The following is an 11,905-nucleotide window of genomic DNA, read 5'->3' as shown; positions in this document are numbered from 1 at the left end:
CCCGAAATAAAAATTTAAAAAGGGCCAGGGATGTGGCTCAGTGGTTAAGTGAGCCTGGGGGCTCAAACCCTGGTACCAATAAACAAACAAATAAATGTAGGTGAAACAGGCTGAAAAGCCTAATAAAAAGAGAGCAGTTGAACAGGGCATGGTGGCTCACACCTGCCTCTGGAAGATGAGGCAGGAGGTTCACAAATTGGAGGCCAACCTCAGCAATGTAGTTTCAAAATAAAAAACAGTTGGAGCTGGGTGCAGTGGTGCACGCCTGTAACCCCAGCGGCTCAGGAGGCTGAGGCAGGAGGATCTTGAGTTCAAAGCCAGCCTCAGCAACAGCGAGGCCCTAAGCAACTCAGTGAGACCCTGTCTCTAAATAAAATACAAAATAGGGCTGGGGCTGAGTGGTTGAGTGCCCCTGAGTTCAATCCCTGGCACCCCTGCCCCCCCAAAAAAAAGTTGGGATGTGGCTCAGTGTAGAGCAGCGCTAGCGCTGGGTTTGATCCCCAGAGAGGCACCCTGCGGAAGGGCGGGAGTGGGGTAGAGGGAGAGCTGAGCTAAGAGTAGAGTGGAGAGGCCAGGTGTGGTTCAGGTGGGCTTGCCCAGTGTGCCCAGGCCTGGGGTTCCATCTCCAGCACTAGGGCGTGGAGGTGCGCAGGAAGGCTTCCTGCCTGGGCTCCTCTGTCTACCTGCTGGAGCTTCACCCCTGCAGTCTCCACCTCACAGTGGCCCCAACAGGTGAGCCCCAGCAGAACACACCCCGTCTCCTGGGTTTCCTGCTCTTCAGTGTCTTTCCACCAGCCTTTCCTTTTTCCTTCAAGACCAAGGTGCGGAGGACCTGACTGCGGCTCACAGGTTTCAGCCCTCCAGGGGCCATTAGTATTTTGAAAGATCTGGAGATCTGACACAGTATATTCTGTAAACATTTGCCAAGGCGTTCAGTTAGGCCTGTCCAGCTCCTCACAAGCACTCTGTTCCTGTCCCCCCAGGCAGCGACCTCCCAGAGGCTTCATATAAGAAACCCTGGAGGAGACTGGGCGCTGTGGTCCTCACCTGTACTGTTTCAATCCCCAGTCCAAACAAACAAACAACAACAACAACAACAAAACAACCAACCCTGGACAAGGGTGGGGCGGCCCTCCTCGCCCTGTGCCCCACAAATCCAGCAATGACCACGCGCTTATTCATGCCTTACCTCCTGCCAATCTACCCCTCCTGACAGCCCCCTTTATTACCTTACCCCGCCTACTACTCCAAACCCTTCAAGAGTTCACAGTTTCATTCCACGTGCTCCATAGTCCTGCCCAAACCCTCAGGGGTGGGATGTGTTCCACAGGGGCCCTGCCCCCACTCAGCAGCGCTTGCTCAAAGGGCCCCAGGGTGCCAGTCTGACCAGAGGGGCGTGTCCACAGGAGGACCTGGCGCAATGTGGCTGGGGTGAAAATCTGAATCATAGTCAACAGGGCAGCCAAATTCCTATCTGGAAATCGGGGCAGTCTGAAGGGCGAGGCCGCACTGTAAACAGAATGAGTAAGGAGGTCAGAAGCTGGTGGGGACCAGAATCATGTCTAGATGCAGCTTGAGGAAACGGAAACGGTACAGGACTGAGGCTGTGAATTGAATGATAAGAAGGTACCGGACACTGGCTGCGGGACTTGGGGGTGGCCTTGGGGAGAGCAGCCTTCGAAATCTCTTTCCTCTGGCTGCCTAGAACCCAAGATGCTTTGGCATCTTGCTCGTGGTTTTTGCTGTGTGTGTGTGGAGTCTCCCCAACTGCCTGCGGTTTCAAGCCCCTCGCTGGTCCCCGGGCACGGCAGAGTGATTTGTCCAATGCTCCATGGTGGTCCGTGTGGAAACAGCTGGATGTCCCCACCAAGCAGGGGCTGTGCTAGAGCTGGCAAGTGAGCTCAGATCTCCAAGTCTCAGATTCCTTATCTGTAAAGCCAGGATAATGGCAACACTGCTTCATCATAGTGTTATATAATAACAACACCAGGGTGAGGATGAGCCTAGCAAATATTTGTAAAATGCTTAGACCGGTGCTTGGCACAGAGCAAATGCTGTATAAGTGTTAGCTCAATAAAAAACAAGGTGCCCAGCTGGTAAATAAGGCCAGTAATCCAAGTCAGCTATAATTGCAACATTTGAGTCCTTAGGTCCTCCACACTAAGGTCAACAGCAGGCTACCATGGGCTAAACTGACCACAGAACTTTCAGAAATTAATTTTCATTTCGGCTAAGAATAGAAAGGTAGGTTGTTGATTTATTTCATTTGGGCACACAGGAAATATCACTGCAGTTACTCCCCTTACCTGTTCTTAGGAAACCACTCAGAAATCCAGAAGTACCAGTTCAAATACAGTACCTGTCCAAATTTAATAGGCCTCATTAAAAAAAAAAAAAAAAATCAGCCAGGCATAGTGACGCAGGCCTATAATCCCAGCTGCTCAAGAGGCTGAGGCAGGGAGATCGCAAGTTCCAGGTCAGCCTGGGAGACTTCGGGTGATCTTGTCTAAAAATAAAAATAAATAAATAAAAAGGGCTGGGAATGGAGCTCAGTGGCAGAGTGTGCTCTGAGTTCAGTCCCCAGCACCAGTAATGCAAAACAAAAACAAAGTCCAGGGCTTGCTTGGGGTGTAGCTCAGTGGTAAAGGCCCTGCCCAGCAGGCAGGAGATGTGAGAGATCCTGGGTTCAATCCCTAGTACTGCAAAAATAAAGAAAGAAGAAATAAAAAGTCAATCTTAGAAAATGACTATGGGTGTCAAGAAGGATCCGTCTGGATTTAGGCAGACTCACTGGAGTCTAGCAAGGTTCAAGGTTAGAGCTGCCCTTGGAAGAAAAGGAGTCCTGAGGACACAATGCAAAGAGGAGGGAATACGTTTATTTTTCTCCAAACTTATTGAGGGTGGTGGTGTTTGGCAAAGGAGAAAGGAGGGGGAGAATGTGAGTGTATGGTTTGTTAAATGATAAAAAAAAAAAAATGGAGTCAATGTATTGTAATAGCTCGGTAGCAATTCAAAGAGAGACCAAAAAGTCTGTTTCCTCTAGCAATCTATCAACCAGAAATCTTTATTAACTGAACCTCTCACTAGACTACTAGATGGCACTAATAGATGGTTGAAAATGATGACCCTGATACACTGCAAAATCCTAAACAGCTTTCTGAAACAGGAGGGAAAAAAGATTCAATGAAGCTTGCAATGATTTGTGACAAGCAGATTTTATTGTCTTCTAATTTTTTTTAAAACAAGCGATATTTTTGTCATCTTTAGTATGTGATGATTTATATGCCACCTAATAACTTTCTACCCACCATAATATTAGAACAAAACATTGCTCAATTATGGTTGGTATCAGGGTTTAACAGAAATTCCTTTTCTCTCAACCACCTGCAGCCCTCTTTGCTGGGTTCTCTCTCCCACCTGCTCTTCTTCTTGCCAGACCGGGATTTCATTTTTGGGTCCAAACTTGACCCAGAGGCCCTTCCCCCAGTGTTTCTTCTTCCCCCAGAGGGAGGGTGTACTTGGCCTTAGGAAGCACCTCCCCCACCTAGCTGAAGTTCTGCACCCCTGGGGAGGGCCTCAGGGTTGGGTGCTTCTCCCTGAGAGAAGGGACGTGGGCCCCGGGTAGAACTTTTAAAATACACACGTCTCTGGAGAGGAAAGGCCCGCGGAGAGCCAGGCGGTGACAACGGAGTGGTGTGGAGCACGTGGCTTAAGTAGAACAGAAACAGATCCGGCCTGGGCGCCCCAGGGACGTCCCAGACACAAAGCAGAGCTCAGGCTGCGCCTGGAGGGCGCGGATCCTGCAGCCACCGCGGGGCTCTCCCGCCTGGGCTAATCACCTTCCCCGTCCCGCTGCTCCCCGCCATCCGAGAGCCCCAGAGTTGGGGCTCTGCATGCCACAGAGGTCAGACACAAATACAATCCATACATGGACTCCATCCTCGGGTCACAGGATTCGGTCAACAGCAGGGACGGAGGATGGTCCCAGCACCCACGTCCCAACCCCACCGGGACAGCTCTGTTTGTAAACACCGGTCACTTGGTAACACCCCCCGTGAGCGCGCCTTTGGGCCATTATTCATCACCCACTAACCTTAAACCAACTTCATCTTCGCAGGGCCTCCCCCACCCCCAGAAGAGAGGAAATTCCACAGCTCTGATGTGATGAGAAACGTGATCTGCGCGCCCAGCCCTCCCGCCGGCCTCCCTCCCCGCCGGCTCCCAACCTGGGCGTCCCGGCCCCTCTCCCGAGCCTCCCGCCCCCTCCCCACCCCCTGCCCCTCTCCCTCTGCGTTTTACACTGTGTAACCCGATAGGCTGGAAATGTCGCTTCTTTCATCTTCCATTTCCCACATCCTGAAAGTTTGGAGAGGAGAAGCCCACCCAGATAAAGGAATTCCAAGTATGTGAGCCCCCCTCCTCCTTGAACTCCATTCACAAAGCAGATTACTAATGGCTCCGGGCTCCGGGGAGGCCCCCCGCCCCCCCTCCCCCTCCCCACCTCTCAAAGAGTTGACTCATTCCACGTCCTCACTCCTCACCCGCACAAAAGCCCAAGTCCACATGCTCAGCACCCCAAATTAACTTTTCCCTGGGTTCTGCTCCTTAAGCTTTCAAACCTCACCCAGATCGGGACTGAGCCATGAGCAGAGTCTGACTCCCATTCATCTGGCTCCTCTTAAGCGCCTCCAAACAGAAAGTGCTCAGGGAAAAATGTGTCAATGGATCAGGGAGAAAAGATACAAATGAAACAAGGGACGCTTCAAAGCTAAGAGCTGAGGTCTTTGGGAAAGATCAGAGTGTTCTAACCCCGAGTCGCTGGCTTTCCAACAGATATTGTATTAAACCCAGAATAAGAGGTGCTTTATTTGAGGTGATGGGCAGAGAATAGAGGCTCTGGTAAAGGTTTTTACTTTTATTATTATTATTATTATTATTATTATTATTATTATTATTATTGTTATTATGTGTTGCTGGGGCTGGAACCCAGCCAGTGCTCTAACCACTGAGCAGCATCCTCACTCCCTCTCCCCATCCCACCCCCATTGCTGGGAATTGAACCAGGGATACATTACCAATGAGCTACATCCCCAGAACTTCTTATTTTTTAAATTTTGAGACAGAGTCTCACTAAATTGCAGAGGCTGCCTCCTCAATGTCTGGGATCACAGACGTTTGTCACCACACCCGGCTTGGTAATGTTTTTTAAAAATTGTCTTAGTGATTACAAAATATGCCAACAGGTCAGTTCTTGGGTTCTCTGTCCTGAGTTCTGTCACTGACCAGGGACACAGAGGGCAGAGACACCTTCTCTGACTTCACCCTCAGAGGTTAGGAAGTAATCGCTGAGCATCCTTTTCCATGAAGGATGATTAGCTATCTTATCCATCCTTCCAGGAGGGTGAGAAAGCCATTTTGAACCTGTGCCAGCTCTGGGAAAATTCCCTGAGTTCACCAGCTCTGTGTGAAACAGGATTTCCTGCATCAAGAAGTGCTCCCTTGCCTGTTATTAGGGAATGTGTTTCAGAGATGACTAATCCATATTATTTTTGCAATTCAGGATTGTTAGCTACTTTGCTCAATGTACTAGTGTTTGACCAAAAACAGGATAAAGTCTGGGTACATGTTAGTGCACAGGGTCATGCATTTAATGGGGCTCATTATTGCCCAAGAAGCCTCCTGGAATTCCAAGAAGAATTCAAGAGGCCAGAGTTGGAAAATGCAGAAAAACAATGATAGGATGACAGACTGTGGCAGAACAGCCACACCGTGCGGCTCCCCAGAGCATCCATATGCTGCTGGGGAGAAATCAGTGCTGCAGCTCAGCTCCGAACTTCCTATGTTCAGGTAAATGCAGCCTGCACCTGCCGTCCAGCAGGTCACAGGCTTCTCTGAAGTCAGTGATACAACCAGTACCCGCAAAGGCAAGTACTAATCTCTCAGGACCTCAGCCTCCTTATCTCTAAAACACTGGGGTTAATTTAACCCTTGCTAATCAAAGCACAGCCCCCACATACCAGCAGTAAGGCTTGACTTGTTAGTTTGGGATTTAACTAGAAATACCCCCTAACCTGCTGCTGTTTTGTACATAGCATTGAACTCAAGGATACTTAACCACTGAACAACATCCCTAGCCCTATTTTTTATTTTTTTTATTTTTTATTTTTTGGTATGGGGATTGAACTCAGAGGCGATCAACCACTGAGCCACATCCCCAGCCCTATTTTGCATTTTATTTACAGACAGATCTCTGAGTTGCTTTGGGCCTCAATAAGTTGGTGAAACTGGTTTTGAACTTGCAATCCACCTGTCTCAGCCACCCAAGTCACTAAGATTACAGGCATGTGCCACCACACCCAGCAGGCCCTGGGTTTGATTTCTAGCACCACAAGAAAATAAAGTAAAATAAAAATAGACAAAATAGTAATAATAAACAAACATGTTCCAACATCAGCTTTGATAATTAGCAACTCAGCGCTAACTTTGTTTCACTTGGAATATTTATCTGAGGTTCCTTTTACAGTTAGGGAAACTAAGATATTTAAATACATCTTACCAAGTAAAAACGTTATGGAAAAGCTTCCAGAAGTCCTGGTTTATACTCCCTTTCTTCTGATCATCTTAACATAAAGAGATTTTTGTGGCAGTAATATCAGCAGCTTGGGAGAGTGAGGCAAGAGGATCACAAGTTCAAAGTCAGCCTCAGCAATTTAGCAAGGCCATAAGCAATTTAGCAAGACCCTGTCTCAAAAAAAAAAAAACAAAAAGGCTGGAGATGTGGCCCAGTGGTTGAGTGCCTCTGGGTTCAATCCCTGCACTCCCCTAAAAAAAGGCAGGAGTGTGGTGGTGCATACCTGTAACCCCAGGTACTTGGAAGGTGGAGTCAGGATTGCTTGTTGAAGGCCAGCCTTGGCCATTTAGAGACAGCTTGTTAAATAAGAATATCAATGGTCATTTTTATTCAAACTCAAAACCAGGTCAGGAGGCTAAGCAGTAAGTAGAGCACCAGCAAGGCCTATTTCGAATGTAGAAGACCTTGAGGATCACCTGCAGGAACCCCTCCAGCCATCTCCTTTGTCCCAACAGTGGAAAACAGAGGTGGAGGTGAACTCAGATGGAATTATAGGAAGGAAGGTGAGGGTGAGCCCAGATGAGAGTTATGGGAGGCCACAGCCTCCAAACTTTTTCCAGGCCTATTTTACATACATTTTGCTCCGTGCTTTACGCAGAACCATATATAAACTCCTAAACTGTCGCACCAAAATGTTTTCTTTTTTCTGCTATGAGGCCCCCTCCCACATGGGGGTTTCTTACCTCTTCTCGATTTAATAAATATTACTCTGTTTATTCTTCCCTCCCATGACGGTCCATGGATTTTATTCAAAATTTGTGAGACAAGAACCTGGAGGAAACTGGGAAACAGGGAATCTATTCTCATCTCATAACTCTGGTTTCATTGTCTCCAAACAGTAAATAAAAAAAGAGAGGCTGGGGGTATAGCTCTGTTTTAAAGCACCACTGGCTTCAATCCCAGCCCCTTACCCCCTCAGAAAAAGACACTGGGAGCAGTGGTGCACGCCTATGAATGATCCCAGCAACTCGGAAGGCTGAGACAGGAGGATGTAAATTCAAAGCCAGCCTCCTCCGCAATTTAGCAGGGCCTTACCAATTTAGCAAGACCCTGCCTCTAAATAAATATCTGGGGATGTGGCTCAGTTAAGTGCCCCTGGGTTCAATTCCCAGTACCAAAAAAGAAAAAGAGGAGGTTTTGTGCCCAGTGTGTTGTAAGAGAGAAGGTAGGAAAACACCTCAGGGCAATGAGGATACGTCTTCTGGCCTTTGCTTTACTCTTTAACCTAGTAATAAATCTCTTAAAGCTCGCTTGGCATTCCGAATATCTTGTAAACAGCAAGGTCTCCCCTCATTGGTGACAGGAATGCAAGTTTACTGAGTGGACCAGGAGCTGCTGTCCCCAAGGCACGGTCCTGCCCTTTTCACCTATTGGCTAATTATAATGGCTGAATCTCAGGCCTCGGACAGGCGCACTCCAGAGGTGGAGGGCAGGCGAGGGAAGGCAGAACCCAAGCTGAGAAAAGAACTCTGCAGTTCCAAAACTCAGCACAACAATCAAGGGATAAAGCGGTAATTAGGCCTGATTATCATGCAAGGCAGCCCCAGTTCAATTGGAATGTAGCCGGAGAGACGGGAGGCTGGTTGGAGAGTTTGCTATGCTGGAGACATGCTTTGATGTCTGCAGGGAAGGCTGTTTCATTCAGCCATCCAGCACCACCCACCCCCCCCCCAAAAAAAAAAAACCAAAATGCCGCAGGAGAATATGAAACCCTCTCAATACAGCATACGGCTAGCAGAAGTGGAGAGCTAGTGCCCGGGACTGAGTTCTCCTTGAGTGTCTGTGTGTGCGTGTGTGCGATCGTGCGCGTGTGCGTGCGTGCGTGTGTGTGTGTGTGTGTGTGTGTATATGCCTGCTTTTCTCAGATTTACTGCTCCAGCCTCTTGGATCTGTCAGAAGACAAGAAAAAAAGAGAAGAGCTCAGGGGCCAGCTATTGACTCGCCACCCTTTGTGGAGCGGGATTCTTGTGGCCAGGGAGACGGTGGCTAAGCTCAGGGCAGACTTTTTACCTACTGTTGGGGAGGAAGTAAAAGAAATAAGAGGTAAATGACTCTGTGTGTCCCCAGGAGGCCCTGGAACTAGATAACAGATGCCGCTGGAGTCATCTGAGGCTGCCAGCTACCACAGCTTTTATACCCACGGATGGAGGAAGCAGAAGAAAATGAGCCAAGAAAGTAGGTTAATCTCCCAGAGAAACACAAAATAGGTGGCAGGTAGCTTTCTACACCTTTCACTCTCTAATTGCTTCAGACCCAGAGCTGTGAAGCACAAGGAATTCCTTCTGTGTCCTAACTTTACCCCTCTCTCTCCCACCCCCCCTCTCCCTCTCTCATCCTTCTCGTGGGGTTCCCCATCTGGATGTATATTATTCTTGTATCCCAGCTAACTGATCAGCTAGCTGCACACCCCAACCAACCCTGGACTTTCCTTTCCATACAGGAGACTTCTAAAGCAACTGGGCGTTGGGAGACAATGGGCTTTCTCCTAAATCACTGGCCAGAAAACAATAGGTTCCTAGTAAGATGTCATCATGTCATTATTTTACTCTTTTCACAGGGTGCTTATCCTAGGAAATAGGATGTGCAATCCTGACTTTGCATTAGGAAAATCCATGAAAATACAAAGGTCTTCTATGGAAGGCTACATGCAAATTCTCTTCCCTAGGGGTCACCAAAATAAGACCCACGTACCACTGTGCTATACCACTCAGGCATGTAGTTAAATCAATCTTTTCCTCCCCTTCTTCCCCACCCCCCTTTTCTTCCCCTGGAACTGGTGATTGAACCCAAGGATGCTTTACCACTGAGTTATATCCCAGCCGCCCCCCTTTATAATTTTTTTTTTAGTTGTAGATGGACACAATATTTTTATTTTATCTATTTTTATGTGGTGCTGAGTGTCGAACCCAGGGCCTCATACGTGCAAGGCACATGCTCTGCCACGGAGCTACAGCCCCAGCCCCCACCTTTTTTTTAATTTTAATTTTAACTTTTAGACAGGATGTTTCTAGATTGCTGAGTCTGGCCTCGAATTTACAATCCTCCTGCCTCTGCCTCCGGGAGTCACTGGGATTAGTGTGTCACCATTTCTTTATATGAAATAAGTTGTTGATCAGATTGTCCTGAAGAAATTAAAGAACACTCATTATCTGAAGGCTGAGGCAGAGAATTGCAAGTTTGAGGCCAGGCTGGGCAACTTTGCAAGACCTTTGGAAAAAAAATTTTTTTTCTTTTCTTTTTGCTGGGCTAGGGCTCTACAATTGAGCTACGTTTCCAGCCCCCAATGATAAAAAAAGGCTGGGTAGGTAGTTCAGTGATAGAGAACCCCTGGGCTTAATCCCTGGTATGGAAAAAACCTGCTATCTATTTTTGCAGTGATTTCTTCTGTTAACAGAATTTATTGGGTTTTTTGTTGTTGTTGTTTTTTTTTGAGGGGGACCTCTGGGGATTGAACCCAGGGTCATTTAACCACTGAGTTCCATCCCCAGCCCTTTTAACTTTTTTTTTTAATATTTATATTTTAGTTGTAGTTGAACACAATATTTTATTTATCTATGTGGTGCTGAGGATCAAACCCAGGGCTTCGCACGTGTGAGGCGAGTGCTCTACCATTGAACTACAACCCCAGCCCCCCTTTTTACTTTTTATTTTGAGACAGGGTCTCCCTAAACTGCTGATGGCCTCAAATTTGTGATCCTCCCGCCTCAACCTCCAAAGTTGCTGGGATTACAGGTGTGTGCCACCATGCAGGGCAACCCAGTTTACTCTTAAAACCTCTATGAAATAATAATGGCATGCACTTGCCATAAAAGGAAGAGCCGGTGGAATAACTCCGGATACAAACCTTCTATTCATCCATCACCACTGATATTGCTACTATTCTTCAGAAATTTGTGTGAGTGAAAAATGATGCTTTCATGGCATAGACAGTTCCCCCTTTTTTTTTTTCTCCAGCGTCACTTGATTTAGGAGAAACTCTACTTAATCTCTTCTATAAAATTCCCTGAAATTACTCTTGGAGTGTGCAGCACATATTTAGGATAAAGACATTGCACAAGATTGAAAATACCCTTCTGATAATTCTGTACAATCTTTGAAAATGAAATGGAGAGTTTTGTTTTTACTTTTTTTTTTAAAAAAGGGGGTGGGGGAGGGAGAGAGGGGAAAAGAGACTTAGCAGCTGTGTTTTTTTTAAATAATAAAATAGCATTCCCCAGAATTTCCAGTAAAACCCATAAGATCCAGGCAGTTCATCCCCAAAGTATGTGTGGGATGCTGGGAGCTCCCTGGCTTTTCCAGGCAACCCCACCCCCCAAAAAAACTCCCCGCAAAAAAACAAAAGCAGATGGGCTGCATCTGAACAAATCCAACTCCCCAGGGGCCAGAGCTCTCAGCTCTAAATGCTAATAGAGTGAGTAATCAGAAACCTACATTTGGTAAATTATTTATCTTATCTCTGGAACTCAGCAAAGCATGGAAGACAGCAACTTCTGAAGAAAGACGTCGTTGGTCAAGAACTCCAGCTGGAATTCGTACTTTTACTAGAAAAGGGAAAAGTTCAGAGACCAGTGGGGCTCATGAAGCAAGCATTTTCTTTCTTTTTTTTTTTTTAATGACCAAAGGCAAAGCCAAGGAAAACTGACTTCACAGTTCCGTGGAACAGGTCTGGTTTATGTTTTGCCTAATGGGTATTGTGCTCCACCCATATTAGGATAATGGCCAAGCCAACCAACCAATAGACAATAAAGGTCCTTGAAGAGGTGGGAAGAGGTTCCCATATCCTCCATCTCCACCCTTCCTGGCAAAGGGCAGCCAAAGTAATGGAGAATCGTGGTTCGCGTAGGGAACTGGCATCCGGCATCGAGGGCCCTTGAAGGGCTTGTTAATAATCGCAGTGATGGGCCTCACCCCCAGGTGCCAGGTACACTTGAAGGGGAAGGAGCTGAGAATTTGCATTTTGAACAAGTTCCTGGATGCTGTTTTTCCTGGTTAGGGGGCCACACTTGAGAGTCCCGGTCCTCGAGGGTGGGGGTCTTTTCTGCCATCTAGTTTGGTTTCTGTGGAATCTGGGCACCTTCGCTCAGGATTACATATGGAGATTTGGAGATTTAAGGGCTTTGACTGGGAAGTTCACAGAGGAGTTAGTCCCTGTAATGAGTTTTATCACTTTCACCAGTTTTACAAAGCATTAGCTTAGGGCTGGGGATGTGGCTCAAGCGGTAGCACGCTCGCCTGGCATGCGTGCGGCCCGGGTTCGATCCTCAGCACCACATA

General features: G+C 47.3%; 1 long non-coding RNA gene across 1 annotated transcript; it reads left to right on the top strand.

Annotated features, from left to right (window-relative positions):
* Nucleotides 1-1,417: 1,417 nt before the first annotated feature.
* On the top strand, nucleotides 1,418-7,880 carry LOC124096749 (uncharacterized). The gene is made up of 2 exons (XR_006852991.2): nucleotides 1,418-1,626; nucleotides 4,118-7,880. It is a non-coding gene; the product is annotated as an uncharacterized LOC124096749 (long non-coding RNA).
* Nucleotides 7,881-11,905: the final 4,025 nt, after the last annotated feature.

This window comes from Marmota monax, unplaced genomic scaffold, assembly GCF_021218885.2.
Source record: "Marmota monax isolate L192 unplaced genomic scaffold, Marmota_monax_Labrador192_F-V1.1 WCK01_AAM20220418_F8-fsc00127, whole genome shotgun sequence".
Classification (NCBI taxonomy): Eukaryota; Metazoa; Chordata; class Mammalia; order Rodentia; family Sciuridae; genus Marmota; species Marmota monax.
This window is presented reverse-complemented; position numbering and strand designations above follow the sequence as displayed.